General features: G+C 34.8%; 2 non-coding genes across 2 annotated transcripts; one reads left to right on the top strand and one right to left on the bottom strand.

Annotated features, from left to right (window-relative positions):
• Positions 1–12,696: 12,696 nt before the first annotated feature.
• Positions 12,697–12,799, top strand: LOC123324949. The gene has a single exon (XR_006540126.1). It is a non-coding gene; the product is annotated as a U6 spliceosomal RNA (small nuclear RNA).
• A 1,434-nt stretch (positions 12,800–14,233) lies between these two features.
• LOC123324936 lies at positions 14,234–14,338 on the bottom strand. The gene has a single exon (XR_006540114.1). It is a non-coding gene; the product is annotated as a U6 spliceosomal RNA (small nuclear RNA).
• Positions 14,339–24,274: the final 9,936 nt, after the last annotated feature.

Here is a 24,274-nt window from a genome sequence, read left to right as displayed (position 1 = left end):
TCATTTTCTCTCTTTCTTTTTCTTTTTAAAAACATTTGCTCTTCCTGCCTGGATATGGAACATCCATATTATGAACATGAGGGAAAGGGACACATGCTTAAAGTGTTGTGTTGCTAAAAGGTAGAAGAGCTTAGGGAACTGATAGGACACTTGGGGCCTTTTGGAGTCAAATTATCATCCCTACATTTCTCATTTTGTGGGGAAAAATATTACTCTTTTGCCTCATTGTGGTTAAGACATTGACATGAAGCAGGATCTGTTCTTAACTGGTAACAGTCTCTTAATGTCATTAGAAAGAAGCTCCAGAGTAGATGACTTTTAAGTGTTGGGGAATACTTTAACTGTCTTTTGGTTGGGGAACGTGAAGCCAGAGTTTCATATTGATGGATTAGGGCTGCAACAATGAAAATAAAATTGCTTTCTGTCATAAATAAGAAAAAAAAGAGTGAGAAGAGGATGTGTGAAGAGATTAGAGAATGAGAAAGAAGAAGGGATACAGGGAAGGGCCAGCTCTGGAGAAGGATCTTAAGGCAACATGGTGGCAAGCCTAGACCATGAGGGTGAGGGCACTTCTCCTCCCCCCCCCACATAAAAAAACAAAAAAACTCCCTGTAGAGAGCAATGAAGAGGGAGACACAGAAATGGCTAATATTAAATTTTGTATTGTTGCCTTTTCTGTGCTTAATTTCGTTTCTGTTAACCTAACAATTTCAGCAAAATTCTCTGTTCTCCTGGGAGTAACTAAAAGAGAGCAGGTCTAGCCTGGCTAAGCTGTGCAAGAAGTGAATAGGTTCCATGGGAGGCAAATCATTATGAGGGGGCAACTGAACCTTCAGGTAAAGCAGGAATCCAGAAAAAGGGGCATATTGGTACAATGCAATTCTTTAATAATCCTCTAAGGAAAAGTTGGGGTTCTTCATCCCTCCAGGCAGTATATGAAGGAAGGCTTGTTGAGACGCTACAGGAGGAAGTTATGACTCTAAAATGTTGGAAGACTTGGGAACATGCAGGTGGTTAATACTTGGGTTTCATAGAAGAAAAGTGGCATAATTTCCCTTGAGCTTTTCCAGGATGCACTAATCTTCAGAACAGAGGCTTCCATTTAGGCAAATGAGCACCATGGGAAAGGATTTTTTTGGTAACTTTCACAGAATGTTTCTAAAGCTGCTAAATTGAAAATCTGTTCTGCATTATTTTGCTTAACTCCGGGGACTATGTTTGTAGAAGAGCTAATCCATCATTTCCCTATGAGAGTTCTGCTGCCATTATAGAAAAGGTGAGTAACACTGCTCTTGGGTGTTCACTCATTTATGGTGGCCTCTGAAGTATAATGTCAAGAAAACTTATAGATTATTTTTAAAAGAAAAGCATGACGGTTAGCTTATTGTATTTGGGATGGAGGGTCATTTTTTCCCCAATGAAGAGTCCTAACTGACTAAAGAGTCAGCTTAGGAGCAGTATCATTATTGCTGTTATATCTCGTCTGCAATCTAATTTCCATATTTCTGCAAAATATCCATTTATGCAAACTCATTTATTGAAACTCCAAAACAATTTAGCTCTCTATAAAATGTTTGGGACTATTGTGGTATAAACTTTTGTTGTTTTCTTTTCAATATCTGTATATTTATACCTCTTTCAGTTTGGGTTCAGTGAAGAAATAAAATGTTCTCTTAAGAATTTTAAGTATAGGCAAATGGCAGGAAATTAGAGCTTATGAAGTTGTTTGGATGGGCTGAAGTTGTTTGGAGGAGTGAAGTTCAGAGGGATTCCATTGAATATTTGGCATTTTAGGGCACTTACATAAATTTAAATATGTATAGTATATTAGATGATATTATGAGTTATTAACTTTTTAGGTGGGATGATAGTCTATAGTTATGTAAGACAGGCATATTGAAGTCTTCAGAATGAAGTGTTAAGTCTGCAATTTACTTTCAAGTGGTTTTGCAAAATAAATCACACATACAGAAGGCAAATGTGGTAAGTCTGGAAGTGTTAAATGCGTGTTTTTGTACTGTTCTTTCAAATTTTATGAAGATCTGAAACTTCTAACAATTGGAAAAAGGAAACGAATTCTGTCATTCATTAAGCTCACCTTGTTAGCAGAGCAGGTGCTATTATTGCCAGTCTATGAATGCTCAGGATGGCTCCTTTACAGACCAGTACCACTGATTGTCATAAGGGACCTGGGGTAACAGCCTCTAGGGAAGGGTGGTTCACAGCATCATAACTTATTGGACGAGGCACTCAACATGTTAGTACTGATCAAACTTGAAATATATATTAATAAGAACTATATTTCCTTGAATTTAAGATGTGAAGTATTTTTAAATGCATCTTAAGTTTATATATAACCAAGAAAGAAAAAATTTATTCATTTTGTATAATGCTTTCGAATGGTAATTTAAGGAAGGATCCCAATATGAGATGTTAAAATATGAAAACAAGCATGAGTCCTAGAATCAATAAAGTACAATATTCCCCAAGGAAATGGGTGATTATGTCAGAGAATTCCATCTAGATCTAGTCATCGTCCCATTTATTGCACCTCTGAGCAAAAATTATTAAGAATTTTAATAATGATTCAGCCATAAGGTCTCCTGCCAGGGGCACACACATGATTGGAACTAGTAGTCATAGAAGTAGTGGAGCAAAATGGTAGAGAAAGATTGTGTAGAAGAAAGAGGAGGTTTTGACTGCCATCACGCATTTGGATCCTGTGCCATTGGGCCATGAAATGTTCTCAGTTTTGGGATATAGATAGGAGTTTCTTTTCTAAGTCATAATAAATAGTACAGGTGAGAAATAATAAAAACAAACAAATGACAAAATATTAACTACAGCCAAACACTGCACAGAGTAAAATCACAGAAAAAAGTCAAGTTAAAAAAACAACACTCTTCCCCTTAAAAAAAAAAAGCACCTGATTCCTGGCAGCACTAAGACCTGGTGGTGGTAGATCATATTGTTCAAGATATTTCCTGCCTCTTTCCATGGGAGGATTATACATCCTTTATCTCTTTGACTCAGGAGTGGCCATGTGACTTGCATTGGCCAATGAAATGGGTGGGAATGCCATGTGTCACTTTGTGCATAGGTTTTAAAAGTGAGTTCATAGTCAGCCATGAGACCCAAAGAGGGACAGTTTTATAAGTCTGGATCTTGCAGGGAAAGCAATGATGGGGGCAGAGTTGCAGCAAAACAATTGTGGGCATGCAACTTTAATAAACAGTAGACCTTATTTTTAAAATCTTTGAATTTTTGGAGTTGTCAATACAACATAACAGCATTAGGTGACTATTACTTCGACTAAGAAAAATTTGGTATCAGAAATAGTCAATGAACACAGTCACATAACAATGACAATGTCTAATAACATTCTAAAGAAATTTATTGCAGATTAGAATTGCTAGAACTAAGTACTTTTGACAAAAGTATATCTGCAAAATTTGTCATTTCTTTCCAATTCAGGGCAGCTGAGTTATTAAGATAGCCATAAAATAATGCTTATTCACTATATACTTGGGGTTGCTTGGTAAAACAGATAATCATCATTAAAAAAACCACTTAATGGAAACCAATATTAATGTTGAGGTGGTAAAATAATAGAAATTTATTTAGCATTTGTTTTATGCCATACACCATTCTGTGCTCTTTATACGTGTAAACTCATCTACCCTCATGGTAAATCTATGAGGCATTTTATCAGTGAATAAATAAAAGTCCCAAGAGATTAAATAGTGAGCCCACTGTCACACATTTAGTAATGCTAGAACTAGAGTTAAAATTGGAGGAGGCACTCCTCTGACCAGCATACTTAGCCCCAGTGAGGTAGTTTAGTTGTAAGTAATGTGTAATGTGGGGCACATAACCTGTAACGTGGAGAATTTGCAGTTGTGACCATGTCAGTTATGGTAGAAATGTCATTGCTAGGAACGTAAAAGATTAAAAAAATTAGGAGTTCATGGGAAACGTATTACTCGGGATAATTACCTTTTGCTTCCCTTCCACACATAATTGAAATATATATTGAAAGGTCCTGATGTCATTTTTAAATTATCTGGCTTCTGGATGTTGTTCTCTGATAAACATTTCACAACTAGAGTAGAGATGTTCCATTATAAAGATCCAAGTAGCTCTGAAATTGGGTCCATTATGACCTGCCCATTTGAACAGCATATACCTTCCTTCAAAGGTCAACAACGGAATAAATGTCAGACACTGAATACATGTTAGATCCTTAGCATGGTTGATTTGGCATTCATATTTGAAATTGGTGCTTGTTTTGTCTTTTTAAAGCTATTTGAATTCATATAGTCTGTCACATCTGGCCTGTCAAGTCCTTGGCTCTGGATTTATACCACCCTGCTAAGGAGCCCACCCAGTTCAAGTCTCAATTTCAGCCATTCTGAGGATGACTTTCAATTCCCATGGGTGCCATTACTCCTCAGTTTTTTTGCAACATTCCAGGCTGTTTTAAAAAGAGCAGGCCTCAGGTGGCTCAGTAGGTTAAGCATCCAACTCTTGATTTCGGTTTAAGTCGTGATTTCAGGGTCATGATTATTAGGGTCATGAGATGGAACCCAACAGGCTCCATGCCCAGCGCGGAGCCTGGTTAAAATTCTCTCTCTCTCTTAAAAAAGAAAAAAAAAAAAAAGTGGCAGGCCTCTCTAGACTGGGAACTAAAGATTCTTTGTGTATATGATATGTCAATCTCATTTGCTCTTGAACTAGCTGAATTTTGTTGATTGGCAGTTATTTTCCATGCAATTGAAACTAACCAATTTCCTTCTTCCCTCCTTCCCTCCTCCTCCTCTTTCTGTCCCTCCCAACCTCTTTAAAATCTTTTTTTCATGTGGAACCAGTGGTGTGATGGTAAGTATTTAATAACTTTCTTTCTTTTTCTTTTTCTTTCTTTCTTTTTCTTTCTTTCTTTCTTTCTTTCTTTCTTTCTTTCTTTCTTTCTTTCTTTCTTTCTTTCTTTCTTTCTCTTTCTTTCTCTCTTTTTCTCTTTCTCTCTTTCTCTCTTTCTCCTTTTCTCCCTTTCTTCCTTTCCTTTCCTTTCCTTCTTTCCTTCCTTCCAACAACTGGCTTTCTGAAAGAAAGAGATGAAAGTTCAGTTTGTACTGTGTGCAAATTTCTGGGTATAAATACTCCCATCATAGACAATTTTAAGTTACTAACATAATGTAATGAATCATGGAGTTGGGAAGAGGTGTGTTCAGTTGGCTCTCCTGAGGTGGTAGGAACTAGCACGAGTGCAACACTGTGCAATCCAGATTTCTTCATTTTCATGATGGTATTTTTACTGGCATAATTTCTTACATGTATTCAAAGAAACAAACTAAAACATCCACTTTGAAAAATTAATGAACACTTAGAGGTTCCTCTTTCTCAATCCATAAAATGTAAGCAAAAGATTATATTTAACTTATAATTTTTGATTAAAAAATTTAAATTAGGGGCGCCTGGGTGGCTCAGTTGGTTAGGCGACTGCCTTTGGCTCAGGTTATGATCCTGGAGTCCCGGGATCGAGTCCCGCATCGGGCTCCCTGCTCGGCAGGGAGTCTGCTTCTCCCTCTGACCGTCCTCCCTCTCATGCTCTCTGTCTCTCATTCTCTCTCTCAAATAAATAAATAAAATCTTTAAAAAAAATTTAAATTAAACTGAACTAGGCAAATTCATAAAGTTCAGAATTAATAATGTAAGAAAGTGTAAATTGAGTAAAATATTTAAATTTAAGTTTCTGATCATTAAAAAGAGCCACATATTTTGTAGTGAAGACAGACTACCCTAATTTTACCTAACAGTTTTGTTAAAAATTTATCCTGTATTCTTAAATAAAGTGGGAATGGCAGACTGATGCTTTCTAATGTTATATGAGCTCTCAAGGATTCCTGGTCATCTTGTAATCTATATTTTATGAACTTCCAGTTCATTCATTGTAAAAGGCCTTCTAAAACTTTCCTGTTTGTCGCAAATCCTATCCAGCTGTGTCATTTCAATCTTCTATTTCCTCCAATTCTTGGAGAAAAATTACTTATAGTAAATCCAAGATCACATATATCTTCTTCCAAAATCAAATAAGCTTAAAGTTTTATGTTAAACTCCTTCAGAATAAGGTTGCAAAATAACTTCAGTCTTTCTCTCCTAGATATGGCCAAGCTGGACCATCTCCTGCCCTTTCCTGCCCCGTGCTTAATTTATGTTTTTTTATTTCCTTTTGGGAGTAGTCTTCATCCCCCATTTCTCTAATACCTTCTGGTTGAAATCCTGCTGAAAAAGTGCTATTTCCATCCCAATCTTGTTATTGGGAAATTAAAAAAAAATCATAATTATCTATGTTCTTACTTTTTATATAATTGTATAAATATGTATTATTTGATATTAATTAAGGATTTGTAAAAATTAATCATACTGTTCTCAGCAAGGAAGAACCCACTCATTAGGCAAAATTCCTTTGACTTTCAAAACTCTACCTTATAAGAGTAGTTCCGGTTGCTTTCAAGAGCCATTTCCATATTAAAATTCACTTATGGATAGGAACAGTTAAATTATTCATTAAGGGTAGTTTTCTCAGAAGATATAAAGTTGCTAAATTAAAAGCAAGTTTCACAATGGAAATGTTATCTTAGCATTAACTCTGGCATAGATAAGTTAGACTTAATGCCCATTTTCTGAAATATTGATTAGTACATCAATGAAAATTCCATTAGGGTATTATAAAGTTGTTAATAAACTCATTTGATCTCCATTTTTCTCTTCAGGAAGGATTGGATGTATTAGAACTCAGGTTTTTTCCTTCATTTTGCCAAATTTTCAGTCAGTTTTCACAGAGTGCCGCTTTAAAGATATTCCCAATGTGGTAGATTTACTTTAATGGATTTCTGAGTAGAGTGGAATCAATGGAAGACTTGGCTGCCTGTATTGTTTTCTTCTCTAGCTAAAAGCCATATTTTGTTTTTACAGCAGACTTGCCTATGTGCAATGTCATTAAGATACCCCTCAGTGGAAGTAACAACGTTTAATAGGAATTTAATGAAATTAGATTTTATAATTATAGAGATCCTATGATTTGTTTTTGTTTTCAGATTTTAAGAGCATCATAATATTATATCTGGAAGAAACTGCATAGGCATTCTGGTTCAGTATTCTCCTCAGTATTGGTAAGGTTTTTACCGCTTCTGATAGATAGCTTTCAATTTTGTGTTTAAACTTGTCCATTATGAAGAACGGTTTACTTCCTGAAGTGGTCCTTTGAAATTTTTAGCTACTTGAATGTGTTATATACTTGAAACAATGCAGTAAAAACTCTGTTCTTTTTCCCAATGACTACCCTTCAGATATCTGAGTGCCATTTTGTTTTGTTTTGTTTTTTCTTTTTACCTCTCATTTCCAGACCTTTATCATGATGGTCTCATTGTTTTGGATGCCTCTTTGTGGAAGTGAGACTCAGAGCTAACTATAACATTCCATATGTCATCTGGTCAATAGGGAGACAATGGGATTATTATCTCCCTTGATCATGATCCTCTGTCACATAGTAGTTGATCAGTTATCAATGTTGAATTAAAGAATAATACTGTCCATGGTTCTATTTGTTAGTAGTTTTGTGGCTATTTATTGAATTTGAGTTCAACTAATCTTCAAGGAGAAATTTTACATTATTGGTGTCCATATTGTGGATCACTGGAATGAGAATTCAAGAAATAACCAAATCCTTCTATTCATCCTGAAATTTATTTAAATTTTGATTCTAACATATTCTTTCCAAATTTGTCATCTTTAAATTTGATATACATGTTTTATAAATAAATACCAACACTGTGGATAAAAATTTTGAGAAATTAGTCCTATAGATTTAAATTTATTGAAATTGGCTTTTTTGGATCTTTTTAAAAATTTACTTCCTTTACTTGAGGTTCATCTCCCTGTTCTGTGGAAGCAGGTGGTTGGGGTGGCTAAAAGCACAGGTTCTTTGTCAGTCTGCCTTGTTTGAAGTCTGGTTCCAGCAGTAATAAGCTATGTGATGTTTGGCAAGCTACTTAACCTCTCTGTGACTTTGGTTTTTCATGAAAAATAACTGAAAAAAAAAAAGGAAATAATAACTACCTGGCTCAGAATTCTTATGAAGGCCAAGTGAGGTAATACATGTAAATGACTTATAATAATTTCTGGCACTCCATTTTACTCTTGTAAAAATTATTTATTTATTTATTTAAATTAAAGTATAATTAACATATAGTGTCATATTAGTTTTACTCTTATTAATTCTTCTTAATGCCAGAAGATGTGAAATGAAAAATATTGCTTTTCTTCTCTTGTCTTTAGATCATTTTCCCCAACAAGCAAGTCTATTTTATCCCTTTTTTCTTTTTTTTTTTGAACATAGTTTTAAAAAACTTAATTATGTACATGTATTATGGAACATCAGTGGTCCTCAAGATAGCACAAGATGTTTTGCTGCCAGTTAATTTAGTCCCAGTTTATAGGAAACATATCCTAAAGTAATGTGTTGAATTCTTTACTTTGAATTTTTCTTCTACCTTAAAATTCTTCACTACCATAAACTTCTTCTGGGACTTCAATCTAAAGAAATAAGGATAAAGCAGGAAAAGTGTGCATGAAAATATTCATGGTAGCATTATTCATAATAAAAATAAAAACTTAAATGTTCAAAAATAGGAAAATGTCTAAATGATATCTATATATCTGTTATATTATGTAGCCATTTAAATTATTGTTATTAATGAATTATTATAAATTATTAATTTATATTGACAGTGAAGAAGTTTACATTAATGTGGATGAATACCTCTATCATAAGGAGAAAGAGAAAAATGGGTTATAAATTTGTTTTCACAGAATAATCACACCTATGCAAAGTAAACAGATTAACTCAAAATTATGCATAGAAAAAATTTAAAAAAGTAACTGTGAGATGTTAATACAGGTTTTCTTTAGTTAAAGGGGCTATTAACCGTAATAGTGAGTATTGGTGGTAGTATACCAAATACATGCCAAACGAATAGTTATTAATAACTAATATCAACATATTTTGTTCTGAGAGCACCCATTTGTGATAATATGTGTGCTACAATATAACAATATTTTCTGCTAGCCAAGTTTTTTTTTTTTTTTGTATATAGGTAGATTTAATGTAATCATATTCTATTTGTTCTGATAAAAGGCATCCTATTCCATAGAGAGTTCCATGGCTTCCAGGGGCGCTGCCTAATAAAAAAAATTTTGAGATGTGCTTGTTTCATAAGTAGACTACAGCAATTTACTTCTTTGGTTAGCTGGGTCATGTAGAGGGAGGATCAGGGAGCTTTTATCTTCTCATACTGGGAAGAATAGAATTTCACTCCTGTTTATTAAAGACCATCTGATGTATTAACAGCATAATCATTTACATTTTATTGAGAACATATGATGTTCCAGACACAGTGGTTACAAAAGCTGTAACAACTCTAACCTTTACAGTGATGCTGTGAAGTGAACACTACTATTTCTTCCGCACTTTATAGCTGAGGAAATGGAGGCGCAGAGTAGTTAAATAAACAGCTAAAGTTTGCAAGCACAGATGTGTTTGAGTTGGCTGAGAATCTAACCCTGGCACTAAGGTGTACTGACTTTCCTATAATATCACATTGCCTAAAATCAGAATAAGTTTCAAAATAGCAACTCTTTTTTTTTGTTTCCTGTATTGCTTACATTATGAATATTATCTGTGATGTTCAAAATTTATTAAGTAAATTTTATCATTTTATCAGAAGAGAGTCCTCTATAAAGAAACAACAGATGTTTCTGAGTTTTTCCAGGAAATAACAAGGACAGAATGATTTGCAAAAAGGAGTTTATGTCAATAAATTCAGCAATCTTTGGTATATTCTATATTTTCTTTCTGTGTAGATACATGAATCTATATTAATCTACTATTGTAAAATGACAGGTTAAAGTCTAGTACCTACCTTTTAAACTTTGTCCTTTCTTGATTGCAAGTAATTCATTAAAACATTCTACTTAGAGCCAACTTGGAGTGGGTACTATGTTAGGTTTGTGTGTACTGGGACAAATAGCACAGTGCCTTTAACCTCAAGGAACATACAGACATATAGATTTGGTCAACATTCACCCGATGATGTAGCAGGATCCTGACATGGTGTCATGTATTAAAACTCACAATGAGGGGCACCTGGGTGGCTCAGTTGTTAAGTGTCTGCCTTCGGCTCGGGTCATGATCCCAGGGTCCTGGGATCGAGCCCCACATTGGGCTCCCTACTCTGCAGGAAGCCTACTTCTCACTCTCCCACTCCCCTGCTTGTGTTCCCTCTCTCGCTGTCTCTCTCTCTCTGTCAAATAAAATCTTAAAAAAAAAAAAAAAACAACTCACAATGACAAATAAGGCACAGTTTCTGGTCTCAGGGAGTTCTAAATAATTGGAATACAATATGATGATTACCAGTGGATTACATATAAAGTATCCAGTAGTACTGGGAATGGATTAGGAAGGCTTTAGAGAGGAGATGATACTAAAATTGTCTTAAAGATGAGTAGGAGTTTACCATGTAGACAAATTGGAAATACCATACAAGAAAGATCAGGAGCAGAGGCATAGTTATATAGGAAAACTTGGGGATGTTACAGGAATGTGAGAGGTTTAAAAGTGTCTAGACTAAGAATTGAATGTAATTTAAAAAAAGAATATATATATATTTTAATTGTTTTATTTTCATCATGATAAGTATACTCTTTAATCCCCATACCTATTCCCCCATCTGTCTATCCACCTCCGCTCTGGTAACCATCAGTTTGTTCTCTATCACTAAGAGTCTGTTTCTTAGTTTCTCTCTTTTTCTTTGCTCATTTGTTTTGTTTCTTAAATTCCACATATGAGTGAAATCATATGGTATTTGTCTTTCACTGATGGACTTATTTCACTTTGCATTATACTCTAGCTCCATCCACATTGTTGCAAATGGTAAGATTTCATTCTTTTTTAGACTATAAGAATATTTGGACGGAGTAGTAGACAATGAGACTGAAATAATAGGGAAGGCTCATATCATGCCTAACCCTCATTTATTTTCTCATAATAGCATATTGTACACTAACTATATGTCAAGTATATATATATATAAAGACACAGAATGTCTTCTTCATGCTGTGGGGATAGTTTGACCCTAAATTATTTTTTGAAATTTGTGCCCTTGAAGAAGAGTCAGCTTATGTGTAGGAGCATATGATTTTAATTTGGTGTTTCAAAGATTTGAGTGATTTGAGAAAAAACACATAAACCAGAGATTGTCCTGCTGTATTTATAAGAAAAAAATAGGAAAATTATCTAGAATATTTGAAATTTATATTTATTTTATTAAAGAGGAATAAAATTCTATGTCCTGAGAACATTTTGATCAGCTAAAGAGATTTTATTACAATTTTAAACAGCCACAATAATTAAATATTTTGCTCAGGTACCATTTGTTATTTTGGTTTTCTTTCCCACCATCTTTGGCCTTGCTTTTTAGATTATTGAAATCACTTGCATCTGTTATGATCTCGAGTCATGGTTCTTTTTATAGCTGACATTTTGAATTTATTTGTAATCTCATTTGCTCTTTTACTTGCATTTTGCTTTTCTTATTATCAAACAGCCTATTTATTATTTGCAAGTCTACAGCCTCCGCTCTACTAAGATCTAGTTTGCATTTTTTATGTACCTAAAAGAAACAGAGAATCGCTAAAAATAAAGAAGTATTCAAAGTTGAATTGAGTTCAGCTGCTCAGTGCTTTTTGAGTTACTACCTTTTCAACTCCAGGACACTTCTGAGTTAAAAGGTGGCTTTGTGAAAAAGTGAAGAGGTTTTGCCGATCTTTTATTCTCAAGAGAAACTTCTCCACAGTATAGTCACTTAGAATGAGGCTTTGAATACTGTAAATTTATCATTTTTGGAACTTCTTTTGAAATATTTTGAGGATGTCAATAGGCATTTAGTAAGTACTGAGTGATTAAATAATAAACACATGCAAATATTTTTCCATTATTTACCTAATAAGTTTCTCTGTGATATTTCAAACTCCCCACAGACTGAAGAAGCCTACCCTCAGGTGGATCTTTCTTCTGTCTAGAGCATAACCAGACTTTTCCAATTTGCTTCTAATTCACTATGGGACATTTGCAGGAATATTGTTTGGTGAGCTTTCTTCTTCCATTCAAATTTTTACTACTTTTCTCTAGGGTGACGGATTGAAAATAATACTAAGAAAAACAAGACATGATTCCTTCCTCAAGGAACTTCAAATTGACTAGAAGCTATAAAAAAAGATGGAACTCAATAATATAAATTTTGTCCCAAAATACAGATTGGGATTGAAGTGAGAGAAAGATCATTTTTTAATAAAAGGTATTTTTAGGTACAGATTGTGTGAGTGATGTATTCCTATGCAAAGAAAATGAAAAAATAATGAAGTTGAGAAAGTATAAGGATTTTTTTTGAGTAACAGAATTTGGTTGGAACACTTAATTGAGGATATTGTAGATGCTAAGGCTGGAAGGATAGTTTGGAGTCATATTATGGGGGATTTAGAAAGCAGGCTTAGCGGTTAAGATTTAATATGCTGAGACAAGAAAAGGAATTTGAACAGAGGAGCAGCATGGACAAACAGATGTATTAGGAAAATTTAGCAATGCTCACTTTGGCAGAAATATACTAAAATTAGAACAATACAGAGGAGATTAGCATGGCCCCTGAACAAGGATGATACACAAAGTCATGAAGTATTCCATACGTTTCAGCATTAGAAACATAGTCAATGATAACGTAGTAGTGTTGTATGGTAACAGATGGTAGCTAGATTTGTGGTGAATATAGTATAACATAGAGATGTTGAATCACTATGTTGTATACCTGAAGTGAATGTAACATTGTGGGTAAACTATACTGAAATAAAAAGGTTTAGAAAAGAGAAAATTTGGCAGGAATGTGTCAGCAGACGGGGGTAGGAGAGACTCTTGAATCAGAGGGTCAGCCAAAAGGTGTTCATGTAGGTAGGAACTAATGAGGCTCTGAGTCAGAATAATGGAAAGGCATTCTGTAGACAGTGGGGCTATCTAAAGGACTGGCCATGTTTTGTCTGGCTGGCACAGTGAGAGGAAGAGCCAAAAATGAATTCAAGATTTTTTTTTGTGACCGAGAGAACAATGAGGTTGTTAAATAGGAGTCAGGAGGAGGAGGATGAGATTTTGAAAAAAATAGGATGATAATTTTAGTTTTGTATATATCAAGGTTGAGAATTCCAGCAGGTTTTGGACACAGATTTAAAAGTTATATGTATAGGGGCGCCTGAGTGGCTCAGTCGTTAAGCATCTGCCTTCAGCTCAGGTCATGATCCCAGGGTCCTGGGATAGAGCCCCGCATCGGGCTCCCTTCTTCACGGGAAGCCTGCTTCTCCCACTCCCCCTGCTTGTGTTCCCTATCTCACTGTGTCCCTCTCTGTCCAATAAATAAATAAAATCTTTAAAAAAAAAAGTTACATGTGTAGATGGTTGAAAGGAAATTACAAGATCCCTCAGGGATAGAAAGTAAACAAGAAAAAAAAGTTTCAAGAAGAAAAAAATAGGTACATATTCTTGGAATTGAAATACATTGTGGTAAGAACTACCATAAAGATAAAAGAATGTGCCATAGACATCTATCAGAGTCTTTTAGAGTCAGGAAAATCTTCCCAAGGAAGGGAAGGCTAAGTTGATATCTGCAGCATGATTAGGGGTTGTCAGAAAGAGATCAGGTAAGAGATAGAATGCTCTGTGGATTCAGGACAATAGCCTCTTAGGCCAGACCTAGGAAGGCTCAGTGTCCTGAGAAGTTTCTCCCTTGGAATCTAATAACAAGGCCTACATATTCCTTTAGGCATAGATCTCTTAAAACTTCAAGCTTTTCCTTCCCCCCCCCCCCCACCAAAGAGGCTCCCTGACTTACAAAGTAATTATGTTTTAGAAGGTCTTGTACAATTCTGATTTTTCCTTAATTCAAAACTGTATATCTAAATTGTCTCTTTTTTAAAATCTTTTTATTTGAGTATAGTTGACTCACAATGTTACATTCACTTCAGGTATACAACATAGTGATTCAACATCTCTGTGTTATACTACATTCACCACAAATCTAGCTACCATCTGTTACCATACAACACTATTACGTTATCATTGACTATGTTTCTTATGCTGAAAAGTGTGGAATACTTCATGAATTTGTGTATCATCCTTGTTCAGGGGCCATGCTAATCTCCTCTGTATTGTTCCAATTTTAGTATATGTTCTGCCAAAGTGAGCATTGCTAAATTTTCCTAATACATCTGTTTGTCCATGTTACTCCTCTGTTCAATTGTCTAAGGCCTTTAAATTTATCTTGATTTTCTGGGTAATAAGCAGAGGGTTTAATTAATAATTCCTACTATATTGGCTATAAGCCAAAATTTGGATCTATATTTATTAGCCTTAACTCCTGCCTTCTAAAAACCTTTTCTTGAAATATATGCTCTATCTGAAAATTTCCCCCATGTTCATACAGTTTTTTTCCCATTTAATGTTTGCTGTGCTCTTTGACAATTTTCTTTGTAATTTTTCCTAACATATTAAGGTGCATATATGCTTTCATTTTTATTAGCTTTTGTAGCATCACTGGAGGCTTGTATATTCTGAAAATTAGCAAAGAATTTAAAATTATTTTATAATTCTGTGAACAGTTATAAGCATAGCTTAGGATTTTTGTAAGAATAATAATAATACCAATATCAGTGATACCAAGGAATAGTCAAATACTACTACAAACATTAATACTACTGTATTAATGAACGTTAACTATATTCTAGGACTGCCTTGTTCAATATAGTAGTCACTAGTCACATATTGCTACTGAGTACTTGAAATGGGGCTTAAACTAAATTGAGATACACTCTAAGCGTAAAATATGCATCAGATATAAAAGATGTTGCATTTCTATTGAGAAGCACTATTCTAGGGCATGGTAATAGAAGCTTTTAACTGTCCTTTAAGTCCACAAACTACCCATATGGGGGGGGTGCAGATATTAGTATTATTCCCATGTTATAGATGAGAAAGCAGGTCCCATGATAGCTAACCAGTGGTGGAGGAGCCATCTATTCACTCTGGCTCAAACGGAGGACTGGTTTTCAAACAGAAGATAGAAGTTGTTGTTAGGCTTGAGGCACACATTCAAGAATTTGCTTCTGCCTTTGCTTTGATAGTAACTTTTCCATTTCATATATGACACCTGAAGTTGACTTCGTTATCACTGTCAGTTTTAAAGGCACAGAACATTTTACATAGGTGTGCACTATCCAGGTGCATTATGTATACCAAAATATATAATACACACCACAACGTGTAATGTACATGAAACTGGATTCAAATAGAAGGCTAAACAACTTACCTAGACCTGGAAGTTGTTGCAGAGGCTAAACGGAAGGGCCCCAGCTGTATGCTTTATTGTTATAATCTAGCTCTTGTGTGTAGGCTAGGGTATTGTTAATATCTTTGTGATCCACTGGGATAAAACTTGGTACCAATTGGATTTCTAGCCTCTTCTAGCTTCTAACTGGAGCTTAGAGTTTTCATTGCCCAATAGATCCCAAGGTGGTGCTTCTTTGTAATGAATTATAGAAAGCTCGTTTGGGTCTAACTTTGATAGTGGTTCTGCCCTTGCATGGAGATGAGCCTCTGAGAAATCACACTTCAATTTTTTATGAAGCCACTTCTTTAATTTCTTCTTTAGTCAAATGTTATTATGCCTGTAGCTGTCCCCTAAGATGGAAGAATTTGAAGAATACTCTCTAAAGAATCCTGATTCTTTTGTTCGTTCACCCTTAAGCTCCTAATAATAGCCACTATTGTATTCAGAGCCTGAGAGACTGTGCCTTCTTTCCACATGTCCCACGTTTACTTCTTCAAGTTTCGAGAGTGCCCTGATATTTGGTGAATCGAGAATCTATTCATGTATTATTAACATCATTATATAGAGTTGTACATTGTGTACTGGCTCTGTACTATATTCCTGGTGGTCAGAATGAACCAGTTTTTAATATTTCACACTCAGTAGGAGGTTTTGCAACTTCTCTTGGGGAGTGTTGTTCTCTTGATGTCAGTTCCATCCTAAGGCACGTTTGTTTTATTTTTTATTTTTTTTTTAGGCACGTTTGTTTTAAATGTTAATATTGTAACACAAAAGAGACAGTGATGCTTTGTTAAAATTTTATTTGAAGTGTCTTAGGAAGTATTAAAAAATATTTGCCATTTTTTTTTCTTGGGATACTTGTATTTCCTCAGTTAACCATGCACTGTTAAAATTAATCCTCTTGATAATTCTCAAGTTTTAGCAACTGTTTTTAATATTTTTAGAACAATTTATAAAATAAGCATTTAGAGTAGCACTTTCTCTATGCCAGGTACTGTTTTACATGCATTAGAAAATATTAATTCATTAATGCTATGATTAAAAGTGTAAATATGTATATTCTGGTGACTTGAACAAATTATGAAAAACTAAGTACATTCTTAGATATAAAATATACTTTAAAAATTATTAATAATATTTTTGTTGATAAAAAGCATATAGAAAACCATGATACAGCATTAATATCGACTATATTTGAAGATCTGTTTTTAAGAGAATGAAAGATATCATCTATCCTTGAAACCATCTACCTATCTGTTCATTTATTTATTGATACTTTAGAATACTTTTTACTTCAAAACGGTTTTTAATAGTTTGTGGTGTTTGAATATATATAAAAGAACAAATAACTTAAGCAAGTGACAAGCATGATCAGAAATAATTTAGAAGAATAAAAATATTTACTGAAATCTGTGAGGAGATAGTCACAACAACTAAACCCTCTATTTTTTGATTCTCTTCCTTACTACAAAAGGGAAAGAACATGGGATGAATCATAATTTTTGTATGATAAAAATTCAAATGAGTTTGTCTGGAAAGTCATTTTTTTCTTAGTACTAAAGTCTAGGAGAATATTTTTGGGGGGTCTCTTACATAAGGGATGCCAAATAAAAACGTATTTCCACTGTGAGAATGAGAATCTTCTAATGATATTACATGGTAACTTCACAAACACCTTTCTGCTAGTAAGCATGCTAACATAATCCGCTGTTTCACGACATGGAATTTAATAAATACAAAGCACACAGAACACCTAAAAATTAGTCAGGACACAGCTCACATTTTCAAACTTCACTGCTTTCAGCTGAGCTTCAGTACACCCTTGAGAGCAGTTAGTTTATAGTAGTGCATTCTGGCTAGTGATTATACTTTCTTCCATTACTTGGGAGGAATCCTATATTTGGCAGATAGTTAAAATGCATTATGCAACACTGAATGATATTATGATATTCATCCTTGCTATTCATGGTCCAGCAAAGGTTAGTACTTCCAAGATACTATTCTCCTTCAATTCAAGACATGTCTCTCTCTGTGTTCCACAGTACCATAAACAAATTTTATCATAACCCTTGTAATGGAGGTATTTTAATCTTAATTTAATTTTATTTCGTATTTCGGTCTGTCTTCTCTGGTCTCTGAGCTACTTGAGAGCAGGTGCTCTCTTATCACTGTAGTTCCAGCACCAGAACAGGTGTGACACATTAGAAAGTATTTGATATATATATGGTAAATGAAAGAATAAATGTATGAATTAAGTTACCACTGATTGGTGTTTTCATTCAGACAATGGACCATGCTCAGCAGAAATCTCCAAGGATACCAGTAGCTATGTCCTATAACATATTTTTAAGTTCTATAATGATTTTATGAAGCTACTTTTCAGATTTTCTCAAATTATAAAGTCATAGCCAGCCAGGAGGCTGTGAAGTGGTGTTATATTTTGACTGAGGCACTGTTCCTCAGTTTTCCAGTACCAGAGAATTTATCTGTCATAATTTTATCCAGAAGAGTTCAGTTTCATGCTGGTCGAATTTATAGGAGATGGATTTGTAAATCAGATTTCTAATTTATTGATTTATAAGTGATATATCTTTAACCTAGAAATCAGAATCATTGGTGGCTGAGAAGAGAGTTTCATATAAATTATAAATTAGAAGATTGCATGATGAAGGCATAAAATGATTTTGGGTGCTCATGAAGGTAGGTCTATCTGGGTTATGGCAACCAAATGGATTATTACTTTATTTTTTTTTCTTTTTAAAGATTTTATTTATTTATTTAATTGAGAGAGAGTGAATGAGAGAGAGGGAGAGAGAGAGAGAGAGCGCGTGCGCACATTGAGGGGGGAGGGTCAGAGGGAGAAGCAGACTCCTTGCTGAGCAGGGAGCCCAATGTGGGACTTGATCCCGGGACTCCAGGATCATGACCTGAGCCGAAGGCAGTTGCTTAACCAACTGAGCCACCCAGGCACCCCCTAAATGGATTACTTTAAAGGCATTTTTGTCTAGGGAGCTGTCTCAGTCCATTAGCCAATTGATATTTCTAGTTAAGGGATGATGGAACCCAGATAGAGCAGACAATAACAGATGGTCCATGAAAAAGTAGTTTCATAGTGGAATAAGTGGAAAAAAAAAAAAGTATAGACTCCTCTTGGAGGCTCTCGATTGATTATAGGAAACCTTCCATAAAGAATTTGTTTCACTTACTTCATATCTATCTAATGAATTTAATCATCTAATGAATCTAACCTTGGAACAATTTTTATTGACCCACCATGAACATTTATTTAAAAAAAACTGTAGAACAATGAGTGTGACAGACACTTTTCAAGGTACCTAGGAGACACATTTGTGAATCAGACCAACACATTCTGCAGTTTCCTAGCCCTAACAATGTAGTGGGATGGGAGTGGGGTGCGGTGGATTGTCAGTAGAGAAGGAAGAAAAGAAACAAAAAGAAATTATGTTGAGTGATATGTGTTATAATGCAACTAAATAAGATTCTGAGATTCTGAATCACAGGAAGGAACTTGCTTTAGATGTTGGCAGATCAAGGACTGTGTCTGTGAGGAAGTGAGGTATAAGCTGTATGGTGTATAAACTGTGAAGGCTGAGAGGGAGTCAGCCATGCACAGTAAAGAGGATTCAGGCATAGAGAACATCATATACAACTGAAGGGTGTTTAGTGGAAACAATCTCAGAAAATACTGCTCTATGTGTATTTAGAACTAACTGATAGTTCTGTGGGGCAGAGTTAAATTTCAGCTGAACAAACTGAGACCCCCCAGAAGGACCTGAAAAAGGTCATTCTTGGGGAAAACAGGGTTTCTGCTTCACCTCTTGTTTCTAAATCAGAATAAAAGGAATTCCTTTCTAGATGCCCCTTAGGAGAATTTGTCCTGGCTTTTGTGCCTAGTTTTTGCCTACATGTGCATCTCTCCCAAATGCAGGAGCCTCCCCTTGATTGTGGTCAATGGTGAATATGCTCTAGTTTTGGTGTCTAAGTTTTCTTTCCTCTCTAACCCTCCTTCCCCTAATGTGACTTTCCCCCTCTTGTACTGTGCAAGTTGTTATTATTCTTTGCCCAAATGTTGGTAACAATACAACCTTCTTACATGGGTGCAAGTAATGTGATGTTATTTGGTGACAGTGAATGACATTTCACTGTGGTGATTTGGTGTCATTGCACGTTCCTGCCTTGCCAGTCCTGTGCTGTGACTCTTGGGTCAGGTTTCCCTCTCATCCTGTAATGCAACCCAAAGACCTGGATGGCTGAATGCAGTGTGGCCTATACTTCCCAAATGACTTCAAAAGCTAGAGTGCTCTAGTTCCACAATTCATGTTAATCACCTCACTAATACTCCAAAGAAAGTAGTCTTTCACCTTTTATCTGGACTCTCAGCTTCTTCTTCAGTCACTGGCAGTCAGTAACTGATGGAGTGACCTTCTGCAGTTCAGAGTTGAAGCTACATCAGAAATGAGAAAGGCCATTTTGAGGACTTCAGAAAGGGGAAAAGGGAGGGAGAACAGAAAGTACAATGAAAATCTAGAGGTATGCCTTCAGGTGAAATTTAGTTCTGCTACTTTAAAAAGTCTTAGAGAAAAGGGAATCTAGCTGTGGAAAGAAAGCTCTAGAGAAGCAAACCTAACCTTGTTGGGAGAGACAAACAACACCCCCACCCCTCACCCCCAAAATTATGAGTAATCTTTTTTTGCATATGGGAAACACTCTTCCTCTGGTGATATGGGCCAAAATCAGTAATCTTAATTGTAATATGTTAACAAAACCAACCCTAAACCTGGGTTCAATTGTTAAGAATGTGGGCATCTTGGGGCACCTGGGTGGCTCAATCAGCTAAGCCTCTGACTCTTGATTTTGGCTCAGGTCATGATCTCAGGATCGTGAGATTGAGCCCCACTTTGGGCTCCATGCTCAACAGAGAGTCTTCTTCTTTCCCTCTCCTTCTTTCTCTCTCTCTCAAATAAATAAATCTTAAAAAGAAAAAGAATGTGGGCATCTTTTCCTCCAACACTTATTTTTCATAAAGACTTGAGACAGACTTTCTGTTTGCAATTGTATTAAAATAATGGCTACTGTTTTTGTTAATTATATAAATAAAATTTAAAAATTTGACTTGGAATGCAGACATACACACACACATGAAAATAAGACACATAATTTTAACTGCCAACAGCTCTGTTGCCACAACTTTAACTGTTCTAAACATTTAACATATCTAAACATGCAAGAATGTGGGGCAGAGGGACACATATAATCTCATAGATCAGGTGCCTAAGTCTTGGTCCACATGGAATGAATATCACTAACTCAGTTTTTAAAAATCCTTATGGCAGATTACAGTCTCTCTGAATTATGTGAAAAGGATAGATATGGTAAAATTATAGAAGGTTATTATCAAAGAGTAAACATCAGCAAATATATATCAATATCATTAAACTATAGGACTTAAGTGTTTTAATTTACACATTTTTTAATTTATATTTTTCTGAGGTATTAGATCTCTAATAAGGAAAGCAGAGTTTTTGCACCCATGGGAGCTTTTATATATGTTTCTAACTAAGTCAGTGCATGCCCCTTGTCTTGTTTAGTCTAATACACAGTTTCCTAGACATGTATGCTGTACCAAATTTTTTCATCATTTTAATATTGTTAAACTAAAATTGAGAACACTTCGATTGTTTATAGTTGGCCAATTGCAATTAATAAACTGTCACTTTTACCATTCATATATGTCAGTAAAATATTAGCATGAAAATATCCCAGGTATAAAAGAAATAAATATTTCTATTATGAAAGAAGAAACCCTTGCATTAAAAAAAAATTCTTCTGAATATTCTGCATTTGAATTATTTTCAGCAATTGTGTTAATGCTGATAAGGAAGTCCCTAGGCTCTATTAATACACATTGTTCTGAAGCTGGAAGAAATAGGTATATGTGAGAGTGAATTTCAATCCATAGTTTCATCAAAGTGATGGATACTCAATTAATGGTCTTATTTTCCTCTTATAATTTTTCTGCAGCAAGGTGTTGGATGACCTTGCATATACTTGGTAATAATAGGTTTCCTTTTCACATCTTTTTCTGAGAAGATGAAATGGTTGGATTGAAAAATATTTTTAAAAGGACTCATATCACCTACTGTGGTAAGTTTAAGTGTCTATCTTATGATGGATTTCATGACAATCTGCTATATGCCAGTAGTTGTTTATGGTTCATATAAAATAATGATTAACTCTTATAATTTGAGGCAGTTCTTTTCATGAGATGATTTAAAATTGAATTATCAATGCCATGATGTTATCTTTAACATTTTTCTATCTTAGGCAGTAAAAATAGATTTGAGTACTTAAATTTCAAGTTCTAAACCAAGTAAATTGAAACTAAATTTAAGGAAATAATAAGAAATGGTAGAAATCTGGAGCTTGAAGAGTATGTGGCCTGTTGAAAAACAAATGTTGGATTTGTGAATATTGATAACAGGGAAGAATGAGAATCTCTGTGCAACAGAAATCTCTATCATCTTGTGTGTATTATTAAAACATTATTTTCTTTATCTCATTAGAACTAGTAAATGAGTGATAGGTAATGGTTTATTTTTTAGGTGAGGAATTACCTTGATCACCCAAAGTCACTGGGTTTGCCTGTATTTGTGTAATATTTTAAAGGCATAAATCTCTTTCATATTTATGACATTGGTTCTCACATCACCAATTTGAAATATATAGGGACTCTATTTGTATTCTTATTTTACAAATGAGGAATTTGATTTGCGATAAGGGCATAGAGCTAATTAGGAGATCCAAGCTTGAACACATGCTTTTGGATTCCAAGTTCAATTGTCTTTCAGGGGGTTTAAAGTCCTTGCTCAACAGTAGATGCAAGATTAGTCTATTATTAAATCAGATTGGGCTCCAACCCAGGTCTTTTTTTTTTTTTTTAAAGATTTTATTTATTCATTTGACAGAGAGAGACAGAGTGAGAGAGGGAGCACAAGCAGGGGGAGTGGGAGAGGGAGAAGCAGGTTTCCCACAGAGCAGGGAACACGATGTGGGGCTTGATCCCAGGACCATGGGACCATGACCTGAGCTGAAGGCAGACATTTAACGACTGAGCCACCCAGGTGCCCCAGCAACCCAGATCTTTTGACAAAAATATAAATTATAAACTTTTTCCCCACTATCTTATGCTTATTTTGGCATCCTCATATAAGACTAAGGCCTTAGTTGTCTGACTTATAGTAAATTAATATGCCTCTCTCTGTAGGTCTTAGGTTTCCCTTTGGTAAGATCAAGACAATAGGACTTTTGATTTTTTGTTTCTTTCAGTGATTTAGTGTAAAGTGCAATGGAATAAAAGAGAGTCAACACTGTATGGGGAGAACACATATTGGCAGCCTAAGTATCATATATGATTAATATGCAAAGAAATATAAGCAACTTACAAATAAATAAAAAATATGCATAATAAAAGTATGCAAAGGATACAAATAAACAATTCACAGAAGAATTATAAAAATGACCAATAAATATATGAAAAGATGGCCTATCTGGCCATAATAATAAGATTTTTTCCAATAGATTAGGAAATATTAAAAATTGTTGTTAATATGAAATGTTGACAAAGATCTGGAAGAAACACATTCTCCTTATATAGTTAGTAAAAACAAAATGGTGACTCGATTTAGAGGATAATTTGGCATGATTTATCAAAAAATCAAAATGTCATACCTTTCAGGTTTTTCATTCCTAGATATCTATTAATGGAAGTGTGTGTATATGTAAATGAAAAGGTATATGTGAGAATGCTTACTACGGCATTGTGTGAAATACTAAAAAGTTGGAAACAACCTGGGGCACCTGGGTGGCTCAGTCGGTTAAGAGTCCAACTCTTGGTTCCGGCTCAGGTCATGATGTCAGGGTTGTGAGATGGAGCCTATCTATGTCAGGCTCTGCACTCAGTGGGGAGTCTGCTTGAGATTCTCTCTCTCCCTCCCCCTCTGCCCTTCCCCTCACTTGCACTCCCTCCCCTCACTTGTGCTTGCTCGCTCTGTCAAAAATAAATAAATAAAATCTTAAGAAAAGTTGGAAACAACCTAAATGTCCATCAATATAAGGAAAATGAAATAAATTATGCTTCATGTATGCAACAGCATATTAATCATAAAATAAAAAAATGAGATATCTGTGAGCTATCATAAAAATACTCTAAAATATATTAAATGAACAAAGTGAAGTGTAAGACAAATATGCAGTATGATTATGTTTATATAATTTCACCCCCCAAAAACCACACAAGGATATATTTTACACATATGCAAAATCACAGAATGAGGTGTGACAAATATCCATCAAACAATTACCAGCATTTTCCTTTGAGAAAAGAAATAAACTTCAGGGTTCAGATGATAGTATGATAGGGAGTCCACATTCCCTATGTATACTGCTTTATTTTTTAAAAAAAGTATAACCAGGTATGTATTTATATTTTATATCAGATACATTAAGATTTAAAAATATGGGTTTACTATTCTCCATTCATTATATGAAAAGGAACATGATATCAACTTGTCCCATTACTGGTGATTTTAATTTGATCACTTGTTTAAGATGGTGTCTGTGGTATTCCTGTCAAATATACGTAACCTGAGTATAATATTGAGGAAACATCCCCAATTGTTGGAAAAGTTCATGTAGAGGATGTGACCATTGGTTGTCCCTCAAGCTGGACATGGGCAATTGGATGTTCCTCACCCCCTTCCCTGTCCTCAGAATGT

The sequence above is a fragment of the Neomonachus schauinslandi genome, chromosome 5 (genome assembly GCF_002201575.2).
Source record: "Neomonachus schauinslandi chromosome 5, ASM220157v2, whole genome shotgun sequence".
Lineage (NCBI taxonomy): Eukaryota > Metazoa > Chordata > Mammalia > Carnivora > Phocidae > Neomonachus > Neomonachus schauinslandi.
This window is presented reverse-complemented; position numbering and strand designations above follow the sequence as displayed.